At 43.4% G+C, this 25,548-nt stretch overlaps 1 long non-coding RNA gene across 2 annotated transcripts in view; it reads right to left on the bottom strand.

The window, feature by feature from the left end:
• Nucleotides 1-25,548, bottom strand: part of LOC124225981 (uncharacterized) — a 63,544-nt gene that overhangs the window by 22,038 nt on the left and 15,958 nt on the right. The window contains exon 3 of one of the 2 annotated variants that reach the window (XR_006885170.1): nucleotides 14,722-14,779. The exons of the other annotated variant lie outside the window; for it this stretch is intronic. This is a non-coding gene — a long non-coding RNA (uncharacterized LOC124225981). Of the gene's footprint in view, nucleotides 1-14,721; nucleotides 14,780-25,548 lie in introns of those variants that run through there. 2 annotated transcript variants of the gene reach the window in all.

Here is a 25,548-nt window from a genome sequence, read left to right as displayed (position 1 = left end):
TACCATGAAATCCCAGTTCACCAGAACGCCATTTTCAGGTGAAGCAAGAATTAGATGTACTGTATGCACAGAGGACTGGGCTAGGGGTCAGGATTCCTGACAATTTATCGAGCACCGCTGTCTAGTGGAAATATTCCTTGCAGAGGCTCTGTTCCTTTTGTTCTGCTTCTCCGTACATCAAGTCACCACCTGCCCTTCTCTTCGATGCAGCACACCAGGATCAGCCCACTAGGAAGAAGAGCCTTGGGCAAGTGCCTGGCCCTCATTTCCAAGCCATGTTCCATCAGTTAGAAATAATTAATTTCAGTGACATAGAAAGATGTTCCTAATATTTTGTTAACTAAAATATCAGTTTGGAAAACAGTGAAAACACACTTTTGTAAAGGGTACTCCCAGGGATTGAGTTAGGGAGGAGATTGGGTGACAAAGATAGAAACAAGGAGAAAGTACAAGGAGATTGTTGCAATAATTCAGAGAGGAAGATGCCTTGGACTAGCCCACTGAGTAGAGTGGTCAGTACACAAATTAATTGAATTTTGGTTAGTTGGATTACAAACCACTGAGATTTTAATGTAGGTTCCATTAAAAACCTTATTTTGGCTCAAGAACACTGCTCATTCACATGCTTGGAACTGGATTTTAACCTTTGTTATATAAAAGGGAGCAGTCAATTTATTGTATCAGTCAGGATGGGCTGGGTTATATACGTAACAGAAAACCCCATCATCTCTGTCACTGAAACAGCAAGCTTATTTCCCTCTCCCTCTACTGCCCAACACGCGTCGGCTCGGTATGGTCACTCAGGAACCCGGGCCAATGAAGGCTGCTTCTCAAAAGGTGCTTCCACAGCCACCACTGAGGTGGAAAGGAAACTCTGTGAATTTTATCACTTGTGCTGAAGTTTCATTGGCAATATTGTTTTACCAAACAATACTATTTTATCAATCAGTTTGGTTAGCATGAGTCAGTCCCCTAGATAAAATTTAACTGACACAATCCATTTTCAGAACCTAAGAATTTGATGACTCCATTAAGGAAACGCCCCCAGGAAGGCCCTGTCTGCAGCAGACAATAGATCTGTTCCTCTGCATTCCATTCCACATAGATACATAGATATATGCTCATGTGTGTATAAGTATCTAAGTATACACACACATATATGCACGTATGTATACACATAGGCATGCCTGTAAAAACCATGGAAGGTTGAGTTAAAATGTCTATAGACCTTGGATGCACCTTGTAGGAGAGTTTTCTGAATAAATACTTCACAGAGGCAGAGTCGAGCAAAAATAAACATGGGCTTTGAAATCAGATCGTCTTGCCTGTTATTAGCTATGTGGCTAGATAAGTTTTTCAGCCTCTCAGCCATAGCATCCTCATGTGTAATATGATACAATATCGACCATGTGTCTATTGTGAAATAAGTCCCTAGAAACATAACAGGTTGTCAGCAAATGGAAGTTGCTGTTTTTCTTTTTTTTGCTAAAAGAAAAATGTTTCATGATTATTTGCTTTGTCTTACAAAAAATGCATATATAAGCATTCCTACTAATCAACATTTCTGATTAAAGGATACTGATTAATAAGCACTTTATTTAAAATGTATGTTAGCATTCAAAAATACCTTCTCTGATTTCCTTATACTGGGACAACTCTGACTACATCCCCCCAGAGTAACTGAGTCTGTTGAACTTGGGGGATGCCAGTTCTACTCTCATCAACTAAGCCTTGGAATCAGGAACAAATTTTGACTTCAGGGCCTATTTGTACACTGCGCTAAGACATTTCACTTTGGAAACTGAGTGTTGAGTCAGATCTTAAGATCAGTCAGTAATGTGCTGATTTTCTACTCTAAATTGTCTAAGATGTTAAAAGATTTTGCATCCTGTTGTACTGGCAACTAATGTTTTCATTCGATTTCAATTAATACTTTTTTTAAGTGTTAACACCCATCCCCTACAATTTGGTGAGTGACCTGTGTCAATTGCCCATTCAAATTTCAATCAGTCCACTGCCTTGTGGGTGGCAAGTATATGATGAGTCCGTTATATATGACCGTTATACTGCACCTGTGGTAAAATGGATTCCTTGATTCTTATGATGATGCATAAAGAGCAGGTCCAAATCAAAATACTGTCTGCTCTAAGTCTCCTACAGGGTCAGAAGTGTTTGCTTCAGTTCCTGGATATGCAAATCTAAATCTAGAATGAGCACCTATCTGTCCCAGACAAGACCCACGGGTATCCACCCTGAGCCATGGATAATAGGCCCATACAATCCGCCATGGGCCATCCTGGATATTCTCTGTAAGCGGTCCGTGGCTGATTTTAGTCTCTGACAGTTTTGTTGACAAGTAGAACAAGTGTTAGTCACATTTTTAGTTTATGAGAGAGATAGCAAGAAACATCTCTTTTCTGCCCTCAACTAGTACATTTATGACTATGTTTATCTGTTATCCACAAATTCATATTACATTAAATAGGAAATGGAACAAAATAATTAAACAAATCGAAAATTTCTATGACCATAACATTTATGAGTTCAAATTTCATGTGAACACATGGAAATATTTAGTGAGTGTATGTTGGCAACATCCAAATTACATCTAATAAAATGGCTAGAGAGAGAAAAGTAACATAAGATGATTTATTTATCCTACTTAATCTGCTGTTGTATTTCAAGCCCTAACTCTTCCAAATTGGTCAAATCAAGCCTTTCTGTTCACCCTGAATTTCTGATAATGGCTGCCAACGTTGTCGGTTCTTAGTAAGGTTTTCTTTGGCTGATAAGAGATTTAGCAGGTGCGATACACCAAAGGTTCTCTTTTCATTCTTGTTGGTCTTCCGGGCGGAGCTAAGAAAGATACAAAAGATAAAAGGCACTTGGACTAACTTGGCTGAGTGGTGCCCCGTGTCACACACCAGATTAAATCTCGGGGCTTGTCAGATGGGAGAAGGGCTCTCAGGTCAGCTGCTCTCTCAAAGAATGAAAGAAATGCCCCAGACTCACTGCGGTGTGGGGTGATCCCCTTGCAGCAAGGGTGAGGCTCATGACCTCTTCCATAGGCCCTCAGCTTCTCTGTCCCCAGACAGTGTCCATGTAAACCTGGGCTCGTCAGTGTGCTCTTTCTGTAAAACTAGATGTTGGAATCTCCATGCTGGCATATACGTTGAAGTGTCCACTATCTTCCTACTACACAGCCATCATATGATGAAAAGAGTGAAATATCGCTGAGACCAGTGGCACTCTGTAGGATTCTACCATGAACATAGATCTGAGCCTTACATCTTATCATCTATAAACCGGGGTGTGTAATACCTACCCTGCCCACCACATACAGGTGGGGTGAGGATAGAATCAAGGGAGAAGGAGAGCAAATGTGAACAGGCTTGGGAAACCGGCACACGCTGTCTGGATGTGCGCCAGCATTACTCAGGCTTGAAACATGCAGTGAGCTGCAGATGACTTTTCAGCCAAATTTGCTACAAACGTAGAAAAGGTCTACTTGAGGGCATGATCATTTTTTGATGAGGTAAAGTGATGGAATTACAGGATGGCGGCCTCAAGATTCCTTCCTTTGGGATCTACCTGTCCAAGAACCAGAAAACTCTGCCTTTGAAAGCTTACCGTGGCAAGTGTGACTGAGGACACTGCGACCTCCTCTCCTCACCACTGCACTCTGCCCTCCCCTCTCCTGACACACCTAGAGAAACATCAGGACCACACGCTTCTCCTGCTCTCTGCTTTCCCTTCCTCTCTGCTTTGTCTGTAACCTCGTTCTACATCAGGACCTAAGCGGTGAATCTGATCTCCTCACGCAGGTGGTCCACAATTGAAGTGGACAGCCAGCAGAAGAGAAGAAAGGGGTGCCTAAGGTCCCCAAAAGCACCAAGGCAGAACTTGGAAAAATTCTCCACCTCATCTCCCATTCATGGCTCCAGATGGCCCTACCATAACGTCCCTGTCCTTAGAGGCAGTCTGGATTCTTGGTGAGCCATCTGCAGTGAGGCATGCCTGTCTGATATGTGGGAACTGCAGGGAGCACTCAGCATGGACAACCTCTGCTCTCATCTGTCCTCCGTAATAACCCCAGCAGCCCGAAGAATCTAAAGCTGTGGGCTTGGGCCATTAGGAAGATGAGCACATACCAGCCCTGAGGCTCCTTAGCCAAGAGGAGGGCTTGGCTCTGATACGGGCATTCTCTCCCCCTGCATCTTTTGTCTTCTTGGGGCATAAGATAGGACTGAGACCCATGTGCCCCTCTGTAAAATATAGACGACTCACCACCAGCCAAGAACCAGTATTAATTCTGAAATGTTATAGACCCAAATTTCTGAAACATTGGCCCTAAGAAGGAATGAAGCTTTACACAGAGAACATGACACAGAAAGTGGGTCTCTGCCCAGAGGAGCTTATACACTAATACGTATACAGGCGGGAGCAAAACATGATTTTCCCATACAGCATGCTGTTGAGATCCCGCTCTTAATGGTATAAATCTTTGTAAATCCTCCAGATTGAAAGATGAATTCAGGGAAGCTGGTGTATATAGCAGGAGGCATTTCAGGCTGCCTGTGGATAATGTGACAAGCCCAGAGACTCACTACCAGCGTAACTGTGTGAAGGGTACTGCCAGGAGGGGCAGGTGCTGCTGCTGCTGCTGAATGTCCCTTCAGACTATCCTCTCCGATAGCCACTTGGCCTAGGCAGCCACCCAGCTCGGCCCCGCCCACAACCCACCTGTGCATCCTCCATTCCCAAGAGGAGCAGCCAAATGCCCACTAGCACTCTGTTGAGTCAGGCTCGGGTCATCACTGTGTTCCCAGCACCTAACACCAAACCAGGCACACACAGTTCGTGCTCAATAAATATTTATTACATGAGCAAATAAATTAATTAATGCACCTGCAGAAAACAGCCCCTCCTAAAGAACTCCCGTTACCGGACAAACAAGAGGTGCAGCCTTGGTCACTTTGATAGATGAGTGTCTTAATTAGATCACACTCGCAACACGTGATCACTGAGTTAGTTTGTTCAAGCTGGAAGGAATCTTAGTTATCAGCTAGTCCGACCATTTCCTCTCCCACATGAGAAATCTGACCGATTCCACCAAGTGGGGAATATCTTAATTACCTACTGAAACAGGACCTTAGTAACCTGAAGGCAAATAATTTCGACAAGGTCGCATAAGGACCACAAAAATCTGGCCAGACCTGTTGATGGTCTTCATTAAGAGGTTTTTCCAGGTCTTTACACTGTAAATCCCTGTTTCATTGTAAATTCTACAAGGTTAGGGATTATATTCACGGATGAGAAAGGTCAGCTTAGAGGGGTTTTTTTTAGATTATAAAGATATACCTAGTGGCAAGCAATTCTCCTAAAATTCTTTTAAACTTAACAACATTTACTGAGCCGCTCTTATATGTAAGATGCTCTGATAGGCACTCTAGAGGCATCCAAAGGTGAACTCAACAGTCCTGCCCCCAGCGGCTCTTGATTTCATGAGAGGCTGGACAAATGTGTATAAATGATCCTGACACAGTGTAGACCACAGCACTGGCTATAATAGAGGCACATGGTTAGAGAGAGCAAGGACTGGAGGGACCTGGCCCCACAGGTGGAGGAAGGATATGACTCGGCCCTGAAGGGTGGGTGGAAGGTCAGCAGGCAGGTGGAAGGCAGCAAAGGCATATCACAAAGGAATCAGCATTTGCTGAAGCAGAGGCTGGAAGGGAATAGTCTTTACTTCACACCAACCCTGTGTTGGGCACTTTACAAGTATAATCTCGTTTAGTAGTCACAGCAACCAACAAATTAGATATCAGTGCTTCCATTCTTCAGAGGAGGAAACTGAACCTTGGGAAGATTAATAATGCACCAAATGAGAGTCAAGAGCACATGGGGAAAAGCCAGGACTGATACCCCTGCGTGGCTGACTTCAACGGCTGTGCTTTTTCCTCCTCGGGAGGCCGCCACCCAGGGAGGAGAGAGCTGGTAGGGCATATTTCAGGAACATCAGCTCAGTGTGGTCGGTTCCTGGGGATGGAGGAGGGAAGTGGAACCTGGATGGCAAGGAGTTGAGAAAGTGAGGAAGATGATAGAGAGAGGAGGGGAGACGAGGAGGACAAAGTCAGGGCTTTCTCACTGTTGTTTTCTGAGGTGAAGGGAATCAGAGTAAGTCTCAAGACTCAGGGCTCAGAATAAATGGGGGTTGAAGATGAGGAGAGGTGAGAATGGACAAGACAGCAGAGGAAGAAGAGATGACCGAGTCAGGGGCACAGGTGGAAGGCTTAGCCTTGGGAAGCGTAAAGAGCATTTCTTCCCCAAAACAGGATGAAAGGAAAAGAGCATGAAAAATTATCCACGTTTTTAAAAAAGAAAGAAAGAAAGAAAGCTCAGCGGCAGGGAGCAGTGGATTCCTTAGCCAGCCCAGGGAAGAGCGCTGTTCCAGGCAAGGAAACGCGCAGGGTCAGTTAGGGCTCAAGCGGAGTGGAAAAGATTTGGAGCAGCTGTCGTGGCAATCTGATAGGGAGCTAAAAATGGAGTTGAAGAAGATGGCTGAGGGCACAGGGTGAGTCCGACGGCAGGAGCGGGCGGTGGGTCCGGTTACTTTTGGCGCAAAAATCCCTCAGCAGTTTGGGACCAGGAGTAGAAGAGAGGGTCGTCTGGGAAGATGCAGTAGGAGGTCAAGAGGGTAAGGGAATGTGGCACTTTTGAGAACTGTGCTGAAACAACTCACCAAGCAATCCAAACTTGACAGGGAGGGAAGGAACAGAGGCAACCGGCACCGGTCCAAGATGCCCCAGAATAGGGAGGGCTCCAGGGGCCACAATGAAGGCAAAGAAGAGGCTTAGTAGGAATGAGTAAGTGGGACAATGGAAGGACATGAGGTCGTGGCTACAGAGGGCATTTCAGAGATGGAGATCTTAAAGTTGGAGCCTCCTGTAGGGCAATGATGTCCAGAGTCTGGCTGTGCACTGAGGAGAGAGATGCAGGTGACAAGGAGGTGAGGGAGAAGCATGACAGAAGGATGCCCTGCAAGCATTGCAGAGGAGGAGGGCATGGATGGAGCAGGAGGAGGACCAGGAGCTGTGTGCTGCCACCGCTCGCCAAAAACACAGCAAGGGAAGTGGCTGAATGTGTGCTGGACAAAGACAAAAGGGCGGAAGAGGAGTTGACTCAGTAAACGGGAAATTCAGCTTGATTTCTAGTGAAAAAGTGTCACAACTAGTGCTGTCCCCACCCCACCCCTAAAAAGAAAGGCAAGTAAAATAGTCTTCATGGAGACTTCTCAGAGGAGATGAGATAGAGCAGGAGACTGCTGGGCGAGGCGGGAGTGGGGGTGAGTAGAGAGGGTGTGATGGTGAGGGACCGTGCCATGGATGTTGGGGTGGGAAACTGCCAAGGCCCAGAGCTGTAGATTTACAAAGTGTCTTCTTCTTTGACCCTCCGCCTCAAACAAAGCCAACCCACCCATCTATGCTGTGTCCAGAGCTCAAGGAAAACAACCTCTGGGCCTCACAACCCCTGTTCACAGCAGAAGTCCCAGACCCACCCCCATGGCTGTCTTCTTTATCAACTCCTGCTCCAGGCCAGCAGGGGCCAAGCTCCACTGCCCAGCCCAGGTTCATCCCTTTGACTTGAGAACAGGTTTGATTCTACCTTACTTGACCTTGGTGCTCTCTTGGACACAGTTTTAGACGCACCTATGGCATCCACTGCCAAACTTGCAGCCCTTGCCCACTTCAAGAGAGCATTTAATGACGGCTACCATTTAGTCATGCTCAGTATGTGCAAGGCATGGGCTAGAGAAGGCCTGGGAAGCCATTCAGTTCCATTGTGATTCCTTATATAATATTTCCACCCAAAACTGTCCCACTGCTGCTTGAATACCCCAGCACCTGGGAACTCACTCCCCATGACATAGGCCGCTGCTGAATGGCTCTTGGAAACTTTCCATTCCCAAACCGGTATTCTTTCCTTCATAGTTACATGAAACAAGCCACATTCCTTTTCCATCTGATAGGAATCTGAAGACAACCATCGCATCTCAACAAAGCCTCCCCCTTTCCAGGAGAAATAGCTCCAGCTCCTTACATCTCTTCTCCTGAGACACATGCTCAGGTTCCTTCACCATCCTGCCTATTTCAATTGTCAATATATCTCCTAAGATGTGCTTCCCAGCATAATAAATGGCAAACACTTACAGAGTGCTAACTATGTGCAGCCACTTCCCAGGCCCTGGGTGCATATTAACTCATTTAATCCTCACACCAATACTATGTGCTATTGTCAGTACCATTATCATTCCCATTTTGCAGAAACTGAGGCAGAGAGCAGTGAATAACTTGCCCAAGGCTAGTACTAGCAGGAGAGCCAAGAGTCAAGTCCAGCCAATTGGCTGTGCTCATAGCCCTATGCCAGCAGCCCTCAGACTTGCCAGCCATTGGATCACCCTGGGAAGTTCTAAAAGCTCCTGAGCCTCGGCTCCACCCCTAAAGATTCTGATTTTATTGGGCCATGTGTCACCTGGGCATCCGAACTTTTCAAAGATGTCCAGGTGATGCTAATGTGCAGCCAAGACTGACAACTACTGTTCTCTGCTGTAAGACTGCAACACCCTGGGGCAGTCTGGCCGGGGCAGGGTAGAGTTGGGCTAGAGAGAAGAAATGGAAATTTCCAAGTTCCTCTTGTGGAGGATACCCCGGGACAGGCCCAGACGTGGGTGACGAGAGCCAGCCTTGCAGGAAGGCTAAGTAAACAGTCACTCAGCTGGTGGAGTTTACAGGCACTGAGAGGTCCTCATTCTCAAAAAAAAAAAAAAAAGATAAGAGAAAGAAGACACAAAAACCTCCCCTGACCGGACACTTGGCTTCAAGGGCTTCCTCTGGGAGGGACTCATACCGACCACAGAGCCCACCTTGGGCACAGAGCCATCACTTCCTCGAACTAGCAGCTTCCTCCACAGTCGACAACAGCACGACCTCCTGACCTCCCCTCCAAAGCTAGAGATGGATGGAGAGGGGCTGCCAGCCCTCCCCTCCCAGACCCTCCCTTTGCCTCCCTGTGCCTATGAATTCTCAGGTCTCAGCAGAAGGCATTCACCTACCAGCCCCTGTCCCCAGGGGCTCACGGGGCACTTCCAATCCATCAGCGCTGGGGCTCTCCTGCTGTTCCCCTCTTCCCTTTCCTGGCCCTCCTCTGGTACTCTCTGTTGACCCTAAACTCAGGTTATTGCTTTTGAAAGCATGAGGGTGTTTCATTGGTTAAAGATTTGCCATCAGATGTTCTGTGATTGTTGCTGGAAACTTCCATACCTTTCTGTTCCTTGAACTTGCTCTTAGCAGTCTGGGCCACGGTGTCAGGGCATAGGATGATGAGGGCCTGAACCCTGGGCTGCTCCCAGGGGTGTAGTCGCCTTTTTTCTTCCTTTTGCCTTCCTTCACCTCCCAGAGCCAGCCCTGCAAACTCCAGACAGCCCTGGCAACCTGAGTGTGAATAAGAGAGAAACTACCCTCATCCCCAAGCCCTATTAATATTTAATGCAAACATCTGAATGCAAATTGACTTCGCTTTTGTTTTATTCTCCAGGTCCCTCTCTAATGTAGACCACATTTCATCCAAGACAGCCAAGGGGCTTCCCTCTGCTAGAAAGAGGCGGTGGAGGTGGCAGTCCTGTCACTGAGGAGAGAAGCACAAAGATGGGACTGCGCAGGATTGGAGCAGATCGTACAGCTCCAAACTCGGTATTTTTAGAATATTTCCAAATGAGAGTGTATCTCAGAGGCATGTATTCTCAGTGACTTGTGGGCTTCTCAGCCTGGGAGAGGAATTTTGCAAACAGGAATAGACTATTAGTAGCCTGGAAGCCCCCCAAAAGATCTGCCCCCAAACCTGTAAATCCTCACTTTTTCTACGGCTAAGAAAAAGCAGATGGTGAGGCCGGCCAGGTTGTGTAGTGGTTAAGTTCGCACACTCTGCTTCAGCTGCCTGATGTTCGCTGGTTCAGATCTCAGGCACGGACCTAGCACCACACATCACGCCACGCTGAGGCAGCAACCACACACAAAAAATAGAGGAAGATTGACACCGATGTTAACTCAGGGACAATCTTCCTCAAGCAAAAAGATGTTAGCTCAGGGCTAGTCTTCCTCACAAAAAAAGAAAAGAAAAAAGAAAAAGTAGTTGGTTCAGCAGACAGCTTTGTCCCCCTCCCTCCCCAGTCTAGGAAGCTGGCTATCTCCTGGTCTGTGCTGCAAGACTGAGGTTGAGAGAGTTAAAAAAGGGCGTGGGAGGGTAATAAATTTTAAAAGGAGAGCCAGAAAGGCAAATGTTATATAAAAGATTTAATTGCTTGAGATTGCAAAGGAATTGGTAAGTGCTTGAGGAGTAAGAAAAGTGAACAGATGTGGGGTATTTATTAATGAGTTCCTTAAATTTCTGGTAATAGGCTAGGGGCAATATTTCTGCAGGCAGGAAAGTGATGACAAAGAAGCAGTCCCAGCCAAATGTCTGCTTACTGTGGCATGTGTTTCATCTTTTGCCTCCCGTAAGTGTTCGTGCACGCACACACGAATTCAGGAGCTGTGAGAGTAAATCCTCTCTCATGTGAGAGATGTGGGTGCATACGAACAGTGTAACGAACTGGGGCCAGAGAACAAATCTGTTGATACACTTCTTCCTAAATCCTTGCAAAACATCTGCAAGGACAAGGATGCCATAATTCTTTGGGAATTGCTTTCTAGATTTACAGGGGCTGCATATCATCCAGAGCAAAGAGATAAAAAGACCCAAACAGGCTAAATGGTATGCCCAAGGTCACAAAATGAGTCAGGGATGCAGCCGTGGACAGGAACCCCCTCCACGCCGACTCCTCACCCAGCTCACGTATTCCGATGTGTTCACCCATTCATAGCAGGTGGCGACCACCCCCTGAGAGGAGCCTGGGATCACGGCGGAGGACGTTACTCTCCAACCATCCATCAGAACAGTTCAACAGACCAGGAAGTGAAAATGGAGCAAAGAGGCATAAGGCAGGGAGAAGAAACAAATAGAGCAGGGTTACATGAGTTATTCTCAGATCCTTGGATCTAGAAGTTAATTTTTAAATCCCCAGCTTGGAAATACAACCCGCTGGTACAGCCTCCTAAGCTAAGCTGTCATCCCCATTTTTTATATTTCACACAGACCTGACTATTCTAGCTACTTCACACCAAGTTTTGTGAGAAATTCTACAAGAAGTTTCCTATTTTCTCTTAAATTATAGGATGTGACATTTGCCAGTCTTTAACTATAATGAATGTATATGCCTTTGATCTCTTCCCATACAGGAGACATCTACACAGTTGAACAAACTTCTAATCAGCTTTGCTTTTGTCTTCTGTTATCCTGTGCCACCGCTCACCTGTGTTAACAGTGTCCCCCAAGAACCCTTTTATGGCTGAATAACAGCATGTCCTGGCTGGCTTGATGAACTCCTTCCCTATTGGGGGCATTTCTAATCCTCCACCATTATAAAGAGATGTGTTATGAATATTACTGTGCACCTTCCTGATTTTCCCTCTTTCAAGTTATTTCCTGGGGGTATAGTCCCCCAAAGAGATAAGGCACGGTTCTTGACTTCAAGGATCTTTCATGAGAGTGTGGGAGGCTCAGGCAGCAACATGCAGTGTCACACAGTCGGGCAGGTGCTGGACAGACGAGCACCGATGTGAGGGACATTCTGTCTGCCTCACCAGGTGCACTCTCCTCCCCTCTCCACCCTGCTCTGAGCTCCAGGTTGCCGGCCTTCATGAATTGTATCCAAGGGTCCCCTTGTCACCTGGCTTCCCACAGGGCTGACGAGTGGGAGGCTCCAGGAGGAGATGGGAGAAGGGGAGGAAGGCAAAAGGACTCCTCCCTCCCAGGCCACAGTTCTCAGTTCATGTGCTCCCCTACCGAAGCTTCTCTGGGCCCCAGGAATCCCTTCTCGGCCCCTTCAGGCTTAGAGGTAGCCGTGGTTTCCTGGATGCTAGCCCAGGGTGTTCCCCCTTCCCTGGCCACGCCTTTATGAACAGTCTGTCGTTAAGTTCTCCTCAATGACCGATTTAGATGGTGCCTGTGTCTGCTGCCAGGAGCCTGAGCAATGTGCCAGAGTCCTGTGGAACAACTGACAAGGGACTTTAACCAATGGGGGTCGGGGTACAGCAGTCTTGACACAAGTGTCTGCTAAGCTGGAACCTGAAAGGCTGGACAAGTTAGCCAGGCACGGGGGCAGGGAGAGGAGGGAACATCAAGCACAAAACAGGGGGCAAAAAGGAGAACCGCTCAGGAACCTCCTAGAGATTCCAGACGCTGAGGCCTGGGAAGACGAGTGACTAGAGAGAGGAGACGGGGGTCTCAGATGCTCCTGTAAATTAGAGCACGTCCAACAGAGGAATCTCATGCAGCTTTTAAAAGCTATGTTCACACAGACTTTAATGACTCAGTCCATGCATTCAACAATCAAGCTCCCTGTGTTCAGGGCAGGCATTGAGAGGCACCGCAGAACAGAGACAAAATTGCTGACCATGTATCTTAATGACACAAGGAAATGCCTGTAGATTAACAACGAGTAAAGTAAAATAATTGCTTATCTATGAATTCTATATGATCGCAAATCATAGAAAAAAACTAGAAGAAAATACACTAACAACATTGAAGTTATCTTTAAGGGATGGAATTTTTAGTTATTCTTTCCTAGATATTTTTCGATATTTTCCAGATCCGATTTTTTGTCAATATTTTGTTTTTATTAGAAAAAAATTATTTTTAAATTTTGGCTTAAGATAAATTCTTCCTTTGTAAAGGATGAGAGCATCCAATAATAATTGGGAAACACCGTTGTATATCTTGTTCAATATTTTTCACCCCGCGTTTTATTTCACAGATGTCTATCAAACTCTGTCTTCAAGACAACCCAAAAAAGACACGGAAGGCGGCTCTTGGGCCTTTAACAAGGAGCCCTAAGCGGCGGGGATAACATTGGACCACCCACATGTGCTCCTTAAGCTCTGTTTCCTACTTCCTCGTTCGCCTGCGCTGACCCACCACCTCAGCGGCAGTTCACAGCCAGATGCTTGTATCTGCCGCACAGGTTTCTTGAGTTTTCGACCCAACGCTTGGTGAGGGATCTCACTGGCTTCCACCCTCAGCCCCACCCTTGCTCTCAGGCTGGCGTTGACATTTTGATTGATGACAGCTGGTAATCAGCTCACCTCGCCCTGCCCTTGCTTCCTGGATCCGACTCAAGCGCTCCCCCAGCTCCTTCAGGGGTGACACACTCACCTCCACCCCTTATTGTAAGGCCCTGGTTTCTGCTTGCTGTGCCCTGCCCTGGGGTATGTAAAGGACATCTCCAAGCTGACACCCTCCAGGGCCTCCAGAGGATATGGCAGGTTTCCCAAGTTTGACATCCATTGCTAACTGTAAAATTTTTCTTACCAGCTGATAGCAACAATTTTTTAAGTGGGGCTTTTGGGGAGAAGTTTATTTGGAGAGGGAGAAATAATGTTAATATTCAAGAAAAACAGACAGTTGATAAAATTCAGGAGCCAATCCTAATTTTTTAAAGAAGTACGATAAAAGTCATTTCTCAAAAACCAACAACAAACATTATATTAAACAATGAAATACTAAAACTATTCCATTAAAGTCTGGACTAAGTCATAGATGCCTCCCTCACCAAAGCTATTCAGTCTACTTTTACAAGTTCTCACTAACGCAATAAGACAAGAAAATTGACAAAGTATAAATATTGGAAATAAGAAAATGTATATGACTGTACACCTAGAAAACCAAAAGATTCTATTTTAAAAACCTCTTATAAATACTAACAGATTTTGTGAGGTAGCTGCATATAGTAAATGTACAAAATTCAAAAGCTCTTATTTATGCAAGCAATGAGTTTAAAAAGGAAATAGAGTTGCAAGATACAAGGTTAATACACAAAAGTCAATTGCTTTCCTACATACCAGCAATAAAAAAGTGAAATTTGAAATTTAAAACACAATACCATTTACATTAGCACCCCCAAAAATGAAATACTTAGGTATAAATCTAACAAAATATGTACAAGGTCTATCCAGTCATCCCTCAGTACCTGTGGGGCATTGCTTCCAGGACTCCCTGCAGATACCAAAATCTGAAGATTAGATTTCTTATAATATCTAATACAACATAAATGCTATGTAAATAGTTGTTATACCATATTATTTAGGGAATAATAACAATAAAATTCTGTACGCGTTCAGAACAGGCACAACCATCTTAGGCCTTTCAGTCCATGGTTGGTTGAATCCGTGGATGGGAAAGCCATGAATGCAGAGGGCCTACTGTATGAGGAAAACTACAAAACTCTGATGAACAAAATCAAAGAAGAACTAAATAAATGGAAGGATAGTCCATGTTCACAGATAGGAAGACTCAAGATTGTCAACATGTCAGTTCTTCCCAACTTAATCCATAGATTCAATGCAATCCCAATGAAAATCTCAGCAAGTTGTTTTGTGGATTTGAGCAAACTGATTCTAAAGTTTATATGGAGAGGCAAAAGAGTGAGAATAACCAACGCGACATTGAAAGAGAAGAACGAAGCTGAAGGACTGACTCTACTCAACTTCAAGACTTACTGCAGGGGCTGGCCCCGTGGTGCAGCAGTTAAGTTCACACGTTCTGCTTCAGCAGCCTGGGGTTCGCTGGTTTGGATCCTGGGTGCAGACCTACACACTGCTTAGCAAGCCATGCTGTGGCAGGCGTCCTACAAATAAAGTAGAGGAAGATGGGCATGGATGTTAGCTCAGGGCCAGTCTTCCTCAGCAAAAATGAGGAGGATTGGTGGCAGATGTTGGCTCAGGGCTAATCTTCCTCAAAAAAAAAAAAAAAGACTTACTGCAAAGCTACAGTAATCAAGAGCATATGAAACCATGTTCCATATCATATGTCACCCGAAAAATGAATATTAAAACAACAAGATCTCCCTACACACCTACTAGAATGGTCAAAATCTGGCACACTGACAACACCAAATGCTGGTGAGGATGTGGAGCAAGAGGAACTCTCGTTCACTGCTGGTGGAAATGCAAAATAATACAGCTACTTTGGAAGACAGTTTGGCAGTTTCTTACAAAACTAAACATACTCTTACCATACGATCCAGCAATCGTGCTCCTTGGTATTTACCCAAAGGAGGTAAAAACTTAAGTCCACACAAAACCCTGCATACGGGTTTTTGCTGCAGCTTTATTCATAATTGCTACAACTCAGAAGCAACCAAGATGTCCTTCAGTAGGAGAATGGATAAATAAACTGTGGTACATCCAGACGATGGAATATTATTCAGTGCTAAAAAGAAATGAGCTATCAAGTCATGAAAACAAATAAAGGAAACTTCAGCGCACACTACTAGGTGAAAGAAACCAATCTGAAAAGGCTACGTACTGTAGGATCCCAACTATATGACATTCTGAGAAGGAAAACTATGGAGACATGAAAGGATCAGTGGCTGCAGGTAGGGGAGGGATGAACAGGCAGCAGAGAAGACTTCTGGAGACGTGAACTGCTCTGTATGATCTATGACCATGGACACACGTCATTATACATCTCTTCAGCCCCTAGAATGCACAGCACCCAGAGTGGACCCACACGTAAACCATGGACTTTGGGCAATGAAGATGTGCCAGTGCGTGTTCATCAATTGTAACACATGTACCATTCTCGTGGGGGGTATTGATAGCCAGGGAGGCTGTGCGTGTGTGGGGGCAGGGGGTATGTGGGAAATCTGTGTACCCTCCCCTCAATTTTGCTGTGAACCTAAAACTGCTCTAAAAAATTCTCTTAATAATAATTTTTAAAAAGGAAATGGAAAAATAATCTTATGCATAATAAAGAACAAAAAATATCTTTGAATAAATGTAACAAGAAACACATAAAACTTAAGTAAACTATAGAATTTTGTTAAAAGACAGACAACACAATGATCCTGGATGGAAAAACAATGAAATAACATACAGCTTCCAAAATTAGTATAGTGGTTTATTAAGAATTCCAATTAGTACGCACCTAACACAGGAGCACCAAAATTCGTGAAGAAACTGTTAACAAAACTAAAAGGAGACATCAACAGCAATACAATAATAGTAGGGGACCTCAACACCCCATTAACACCAATAGACAGATCATCCAGACAGAAAATCAACAAGGAAATTATAGAATTAAATGAAAAATTAGATCAGATGGACCTAATAGATATATATAGGACACTTCATCCAAAAACAGCAGGTTACACGTTCTTCTCAAGCGCGCATGGAACATTCTCAAGGATAGACCATATCTTGGGAAACAAAGCAAGCATCAATAAGTTCAAGAGGGTTCAAATAATATCAAGCACCTTTTCTGATCACAATGCTGTGAAACTAGAAATCAACTACAAGAATAAAGCTGGGAAAGGGCCAAAAATGTGGAGACTAAACAACATGCTACTGAACAAACAATGGATTATTGAAGAAATTAAAGAAGAAATCAAATATAATCAGGAGGCAAATGAAAATGAAAACACACCATACTAAATTATCTGGGATGCAGCAAAGGCAGTCCTAAGAGGAAAATTCATTGCAATACAGGCTCACCTCAATAAGCGAGAAAAATCTTACATAAACAACCTCAAACGACACCTAACGGAATTAGAAAAAGAAGAACAAACAAAGCCCAAAGTCAGTAGAAGGAGGGAAATAATAAGAATTAGAGCAGAAATAAATGATATTGAAACAAAAAAGACAGTAGAAAGGATCAATGAAACAAAGAATTGGTTCTTCGAAAAAATTAACAAAATCGACAAACCCTTAGCCAGACTCACTAAAAAAAAAAGAGAGAAGTCTCAAATAAATAAAACTAGAACCAAGAGAGGAGAAATCACAACAGATACTGAAGAAATACAAAGGATCATAAGAGAATACTATGAAAAACTATATGCCAACAAATTGAACAACCTAGAAGAAATGGATAAATTCCTAGACTCATACAACCTCCCCAAACTGAATCAGGAAGAAATAGAGAATCTGAATAGACCAATCACAAGTAAAGAAATAGAAACAGTAATCAAAAACCTCCCCAAAAATAAGAGTCCAGGACCAGATGGCTTCTCTAGAGAATTCTACCAAACATTCAAAGAAGATTTAATACCTATCCTTCTCAAATTGTTCCAGAAAATAGAGGAAGATGGAGCACTCCCTAATACATTCTATGAAGCCAACATCACCCTGATCCCCAAACCTGACTAGGACAACACAAAGAAGGAAAACTACAGGCCAATATCGCTGACGAACATAGATGCAAAAATCCTCAACAAAATTTTGGCAAACCGAATACAGCAATATATCAAAAAGATTATACACCATGATCAAGTGGGATTTATACCAGGGACACAGGGATGGTTCAACATCTGCAAGTCAATCAATGTGATTCACTACGTTAACAATATGAGAAACAAAAACCACATGATCACCTCAATAGATGCAGAGAAAGCATTCGACAAGATCCAACATCCATTTATGATAAAAACCCTCAGTAAAATAGATATAGAAGGAAAGTACCTCAACATAATAAAGGCCATATATGACAAACCCACAGCCAACATCATACTCAACGGACAAAAACTGAAACCCATCCCTCTGAGAACAGGAACAAGACAAGGGTGCCCACTTTCACCACTCTTATTCAACATAGTACTGGAGGTGTTGGCCAGAGCTATTCGGCAGGAAAAAGAAATAAAAGGAATCCAAATAGGCAACGAAGAAGTAAAACTCTCACTGTTTGCAGATGACATGATCTTATATATAGAAAACCCCAAAAAATCCATAGAAAAACTATTAGAAACAATCGACAACTACAGCAAAGTTGCAGGGTATAAAATCAACATACATAAATCGGTAGCATTTCTATATGCTAACAACGAACTAACAGAAAAAGATCTCAAGAACTCAATCCCATTCACGATCACAACAAAAAGAATAAAATACCTTGGGATAAATTTAACCAAGGAAGTGAAAGATCTATACAATGAAAACTACAAGACCTTCTTGAAAGAAATCGACAATGACATAAAGAGATGGAAAGACATTCCATGCACACGAATTGGAAGAATAAACATAGTTAAAATGTCCATACTACCTAAAGCAATCTACAGATTCAATACTATCCCAATCAGAATTCCAATGTCATTCTTTACAGAAATTGAACAAAGAATCCAAAAATTCATATGGGGCAACAAAAGACCCCGAATTGCTAAAGCAATCCTGAGAAAGAAGAATAAAGCTGGAGGCATCACAATCTCTGACTTCAAAACATACTACAAAGCCACAGTAATCAAAACAGCATGGTACTGGTACAAAAACATGCACAGATCAATGGAACAGAATTGAAAGCCCAGAAATAAAACCACACATCTATGGACAGCTAATCTTCAACAAAGGAGCTGAGGGCCTACAATGGAGGAAAGAAAGTCTCTTCAACAAATGGTGCTGGGAAAACTGGACAGCCACATGTAAAAGAATGAAAATCAACCATTCTTTTTCACCATTTACTAAAATAAACTCAAAATGGATCAAAGACCTAAAGATTAGGCCTGAAACAATAAGTCTTTGAGAAGAGAATATCGGCAGCACACTCTTTGACATCAGCTTCAAAAGAATCTTTTAGGACACCATAACCCCTCACATGAGGGAAACAATAGAAAGAATAAACAAATGGGACTTCATCAGGCTAAAGAGCTTTTTCAAGGCAAGGGAAAACAGGATTGAAACGAAAAAACAGCCCACTAATGGGGAAAAAATATTCACAAGTTATTTATCCAACAAAGGGTTAATCTCCATAATATGCAAAGAACTCACACAACTCAACAATAAAAAATCAAATAACCCAATTACAAAATGGGCAGAGGACATGAACAGACATTTCTCCAAAGAAGATATACGGATGGCCAATAGACACATGAAAAGATGCTCATCATCACTAATCATCAGGGAAATGCAAATCAAAACTACACTAAGATATCACCTTACACCTGTTAGAATGGCAAAAATATCCAAAACCAAGAGTGACAAATGTCGGAGAGTCTGTGGAGAAAAGGGAACCCTCATACACTGTTGGTGGGAATGCAAACTGGTGCAGCCACTATGGAAAACAGTATGGAGATTCCTCAAAAAGTTAAGAATAGAAATACCTTATGACCCAGCCATCCCACTACTGGGTATATAGCCTAAGAACCTGAAATCAGCAATTCCAGAAGTTCCATGCACCCCTATCTTCATTGCAGCATTATTCACAATAGCCAAGTCATGGAACCAACCTAAATGCCCAGCAACTGATGATTGGATAAAGAAGTTGTGGTATATATATACAGTGGAATACTACTCAGCCATAAAAAAGGACAAAGTTGTCCCATTCACAACAACATGGATAGACCTTGAGAGTATTATGTTGAGTGAAATAAGCCAGACAGAGAAAGACGAATTCTGTATGACTCCACTCATAGGTGGTAGTTAACATATGGACAAAGAGAACTGATCGGTGGTCGCCAGGGGAAAGGGGGGTGGGGGGAGGGCACTAGGGGTGAAGTGGTGCACCTACAACATGACTAATAATGATGTACAACTGTAATTTAACAAGGATGTTAACTTTTATAACCTTAATTTAAAAAAAAAGAATTCCAATTAGAGCAACAGGAAAATGTTTACATGCTAAATAAAATAATCTTAACGTTTCCATGGAAGAATAAATATATAAAGATTGCCAAAAAAGTTTTTTTTTTTAAAGATTTTATTTTTTCCTTTTTCTCCCCAAAGCCCCCCAGTACATAGTTGTATATTTCTCGCTGTGGGTTCTTCTAGTTGTGGCATGTGGGACGCTGCCTCAGCGTGGTCTGACGAGCAGTGCCATGTCCGCACCCAGGATTCGAACCAACGAAACACTGGGCCGCCTGCAGCGGAGCGCGCGAACTTAACCACTCGGCCACGGCGCCAGCCCCTGCCAAAAAAGTTTTAAAACGAAAATGGTGAAGGAGCTTGCTCCTCCATGTATGAAGACTAATGATCGATGCCATTACAAACTCCACGGAACTGGGACGGGAACAGACAAGCAGATCACGAAAGAGAACACAGAGCCCAGAAGAGGATCCAAGGGCACGGAAGAACACACTCTATGCTGAAAGAAGCACGTCAGTTCAAGGCGAGCGGTGGACTCTTTCATAAATCATGCCGGCATAACTGGAAAGCACTGCAAAACCATTGAATTAGCACCCCTTTCTCCATACCACACTAAAAAATAAATTCCAAGAGAGATTAAGAGTTTTAATGTCAAAAATAAGCAATAAAAGCTTTAGAATAAAATATTAGAAAAAAATATTTGCTTGAGCTAGAGAAGATATTAAACAAAACAAAAATCTCAAAATCCAAAAAACGAAAGATTGAGAGATTTACTACAAGAAAATTTTACCGTGGTGTCTGCATGACAAAAGACACCACTAAGTCATCAAATGAGCAATAAACTGGAAGAAAATATCTGTATCATTATGACAGCCTTAGGGTTAATAACCTCAATATTTTTTAATCCTATAAATTAATAATAAAAAGAGGAACAACCTAAAAATATGTGAGAAATAATGTATAGACCGGCAATTCACAAAAAAGGAAATGCAAATGACCAATAAGTTTATGAAAAATTGGTCAATTTCACTACTGATCAGAGAATCAGAAATTAAAACAATAATGAGATATCTTTGACAAAAAGTTGGAACACGGACAGTGTCCAGTCTTTGTGAGAATGTAGAGAAATGGACTCCCTCACACACTGGTGGCAGTGTGATTTGCTCCATTTTTTGTAAATTAAACGGTTTCAGAGGCTGGTCCCGTGGCTGAGTGGTTAAGTTCGTGCGCTCCACTGCAGGTGGCCCAGTGTTTCGTTGGTTCGAATCCTAGGCACGGACATAGCACTGCTCATCAAACCACGCTGAGGCAGCGTCCCACATGCCACAACTAGAAGGACCCACAACGAAGAACATACAACTATGTACTGGGGGGCTCCGGGGAGAAAAAGGAAAAATTTAAAAAATTTAAAAAACAGTTTCAGCGTACATTAAAATTAAAAGGAGGCATACCAGCCATCCCACTGCAAGTTACCTATTCTACAGAAGTAAAAGCTTCAGTACTTATAGACACAGGATTTCAGTTAAGTATTATTTATAATGGTAAAAAAACTAAAAACAATTGGAAAGTCTATCCATAGGATTGAAGAAATTATAGCAATTTTGTGTGTATATTATGGAGCTCAAATGATTTCAGTCTTAATACATTGATCTGGGAAGATATCCATGATATATTGTTAAGTAAAAAACAGATTGCAAAATAATAGATACAATACAATTCCACTTCGTTAATATAAAGCAATCTGACATACGATTTGCGTTTCTATAAAATAGGGAAACAAAAGGATTCACATCCAATTCTGTGATGATGGGGAGAAGCCGGAAGGAAGGGAGAGGATTAAGTTTTTCCTTTATGCTGTTCTGTATTGTTTAAAATTGTTTCAATCAACACGTGGTACTTTTATAATAATAAAAAAATCGTAGAAGGCGGAGAGAATTGTGCACCAGGTAGAAAGAGGACTGCACGTTTTTTACATCCGGGAAGCAGAGCCGCGGTGCTTGGCAGAGGGAGCCTCCTCCCCAGCTGCCCCCGCAGGGAGAGGGAGGGAAGGAAAGCCGGTAAGTTGCTCGGGCCTTCTGATGTAGAGGACAGTGAAGCTTGCTGCCTGTGTAGTGTCATTAGTCAGTGTCCTATGGCATGACACAGCACCAGGCCACCAGCCCAAACACACAACCAACGCCTCCCTGGGTCTGCAGGGCGGGAGGGAGATCCGCAGCCAGCACCTGAGACCCTGTTCTTCCCTCCCGACGTCACACCATGCGTCCCGTGCCTTTCATCCCTGGGTCTACCTTTCCCTTAATTTTCCCCTTTAAAGAAAAATTAAATCTTAAGCTCTTATAAACAACCTCCAATAAACTCCAACTTGTGTTATAAAATTCCTTTTAAGAAATAAATAATTAAAATGCTGAGACTGGGTGACATTTTGCTTACTCAAAGCTGAGCGGTGGTTAATGGCCTTCGGCCTATCCTTGGTTTCCGTTTCTGAGGACTCGCCTCAGAGGTTAACCTGCTACAAACTTGGCTACTCATAAACTAAGGAGGGAGCTCAGAATGCACAACAGCACTCACTTTTTAAAAACTAATTTTTTGCTATTGCAATTGACCGCATCCATTTGATTATTAATTTGTTGAATTTAAATTGAAGGAAATTTGAGACTTGCACACAGAGACAAGCCTTTTATGAAGACTCCCATCTGGGAAGCAGATTTATGAGGCCTTTTGAGACCCAGAATCACTTTAGCATGAAGAAGCACCAGGCAGGCCACCCCCACCCCCCTCCTAAACTGAGAGTGTGGGGCTCCGGGAACCTGAAATGCAGAAAGATACCCAGATGGGAGGGTTCCTGAGCCGTTATGGTTGAGACCTGAATGAAGTTAACTTTTTAGAGTGAGTGGAATAGAACAGAGCTATTCTTTGAGGGCCGATTTTTTTTAAATGACTTCTCAACCAGGTGGCTGCTTGGGGCTTTGGAAGCTCAACATGAAATACAGGGAAGGAAGTGACAGCGTGATGGAGCAGGGCAGCTGTCAGCATCAAGTGAACACATGCAGAATGTTATAAAGGAGTAGAAGAGCCAGGAGCCCCAGCATCGGGCTGGAGGGGGTGGCTCCTCCCTCCACAGACTCCCCTGCAAACCACATGTTGGCAAGTAAACAGAAAGATGGACGGCTCAATGTGCACTGAAATAGGATTAAAAGTGGCAATTTAATAGCAAGATTCAAGGAGGAAGCAAAGTAGCTTTTCCACGAGTTTGTTGTCAGAAACATCTTTCCATCATTTTTGCTCGGCTTTACAATACAGTATTGAAAGAGGACTCCAAAACACTATTCCGGGAAACTGGAAAGTGTTTTAATTCTCAGTGCTAAAGATGACACAGGATAAGCAGTCAACATTGAAAGTGGAGGCTTGGACAGAAACAACAGGGCCCTCATCCATAAGCTAAAAGTGATAGCAGCACTATTGACAACAGCCAAAAAGTGGAAAAACCTGAGCATCCATCAACTTATGAGTGGATAAACAAAACATGATGTATATGTACAAACGGAGTAGTATGCAGCCTTAACAAGGAAGGAAATGCTGACACATTCTACAACACGGATGAACCTTGAGGATATCATGCTCAGTGAAAGAAGCCAGTCACAAAAGGACAAGTACTATACGATTGCACGAACACGTGGTTCCTAGAGTAGTCACATTCACAGAGACAGAAAGTAGAATGGTGATGCCAGGGGCCGGGGGGAGGGGGTAATGGGCAGTTAATGTTTAATGGGGACAGAGCTGCAGTTTGGGAAGATGAAAAAGTTCTGGAGATGGATGGAAGTGATGGTTGCATAACAACGTGAACGTACTTAATGTCACTGAGGCGTATACTTAAATACGGTTAAAATGGTAAATTTTATGTTATGTGTATTTTAGAACAATAAAAAAGAAAGCAGGCAAGGCCACATTTTTCATGAATTCAACAAGTACTACTTGAGCATCTACTCCATGCTAAGGATGTGTGCGAGCAAAGCCGTACACTGAGAAAACAAGATTAATCATCCAGCTCAGGTTTGGCTCACAGGCTGCCAAACATCTCAATGAGAGCATAAGAAACTAAGTACATTCAACCACTTCACTATTTCCATCCCAAAGTTTGCAGTCCTGAAGCCAGATTACGTATTGTACAAATCTGATTGGCTTCTACGCTAAGTTAATTTCCCAACTCCCATCATTTTTGCCTGTGGCCAAAAATATGTTTGCACATAATTGATTCAAATGTTTTCAGGATAGCAAGCTCATTCTGTATTAAATACAGCCTTTGACCCCAAGAATCTTCAGAAGACACGGGTCTATTGCTCTTTAAGCCCTCCCACTTCAGTCTGAGAGAATGGACCAGGGCAAGATAAGCTTCCTGCAGATGAGAGAGAAGCATCAAGAGACTGAGAAGGTAAGACTCAGGGAGGGTCAACAGTAAAGTTAAAACTAAATCTGGTTCTCTGTAAGTTTCAGTTCATGAAACGGTATATGGCAGTGTGTGGTGGTGAGAAAAACTAGACAGAAGAGCATTTTAATCCTAACTCTGCCATGGAATTCATTCTGTGATCTTGGGCTACAACAGTTTCTGGACCCTGTACTCTCAGACTTCAAGTGAGGGAGAGAATTGCGATTTCATAGGGCAGAGTTCTCAACAGGAGCGGTCTGTCGGGTGGGGGTGAGGCTGCATTCTCCCCATCTCCACCCCTTCGCAGAGCCCTGCTGGGGTGACACAACCTGCAGCTGACACAACCACCATACTTTTCAATCGCCCCGGTAATTATAACACACCCTGCATCCAACAGTGGGTCACTATCATTGCAACTTTGGGAGGATCTGATAAGGAAAAACGTTGCCTGCATCTGGCAGAATACCTAATAAGTAGTCAATATTATTAATCTTGGCTTCCTTCAGGTCTCTAAACACAGGGCTTTTGAGCGAAGTCACTTCTGGTCAGGGTCTATAATTCTTTTCGCCTCCCATCAAATCTCTCCCTTCACGATTCCTACATACAACACATGTAAACGTGGAATGAAATGACCACAGATCTTGGGGAGGAAGGCCCTGGGGGCTTGTCCACTGACTCTTTTGCAGCCATAACTCATATTTCTTTGCACTCTTGGGTGAATTGCAAGTAAACCAAACTGTGAACATTTGTCCAATTAACTTGGGCAGAGCCTAAAGGTCATTTTTGTCTATCCTTGAATCTAGAACCAAGCTCAGGCCCTGTGGGGAGGAGAGCATGAAGAACCTGGGGAGACAACTTAGCATGAGGATGACAAGCACAAGCACAAATGTCAGCAAGACATAGATTTAAATATTGGCTGGTCACTTGACAGAGGCATGACCTCAGTTAAGAACTTCTCTGGGTCTCCATTTCCTCATTTCTAAAATAGGAGAAAAAAAGACTCACAGAGTTTTGTGAAGATTAACTTGGGCAAAGCCTTAACACAAGGCTTAGCATATAGTAATTGCTCAGTAAGTAATAATGAATAATATGACACAGGAGCAAGACTCAGGCTTTCTGCTCACAGTAATCATACCTAACATTTACTGAACATTTGCTATGTGAAAGGTACTGTGCTAAAAGCTTTACATAGGGCAACTATCTCAAGCCTCACAGTAATTTCATGAGGTAAATGTTACCTTCTTTTCATAAATGGAAAAACCAAGGCTTGGAGAGATGGAATACCCTGCATAAGGCCACAGAGGGAGGAGCGAGCAGAGTGGGGCTTCGAAGCCGGTCTACATTACGAGAAGCCACTATTGTGCTGCTGTTGTCCTCGCCTACGAAATGAGTATGTAAAGGGAACGC

Source organism: Equus quagga, chromosome 15 (genome assembly GCF_021613505.1).
Source record: "Equus quagga isolate Etosha38 chromosome 15, UCLA_HA_Equagga_1.0, whole genome shotgun sequence".
Lineage (NCBI taxonomy): Eukaryota > Metazoa > Chordata > Mammalia > Perissodactyla > Equidae > Equus > Equus quagga.
This window is presented reverse-complemented; position numbering and strand designations above follow the sequence as displayed.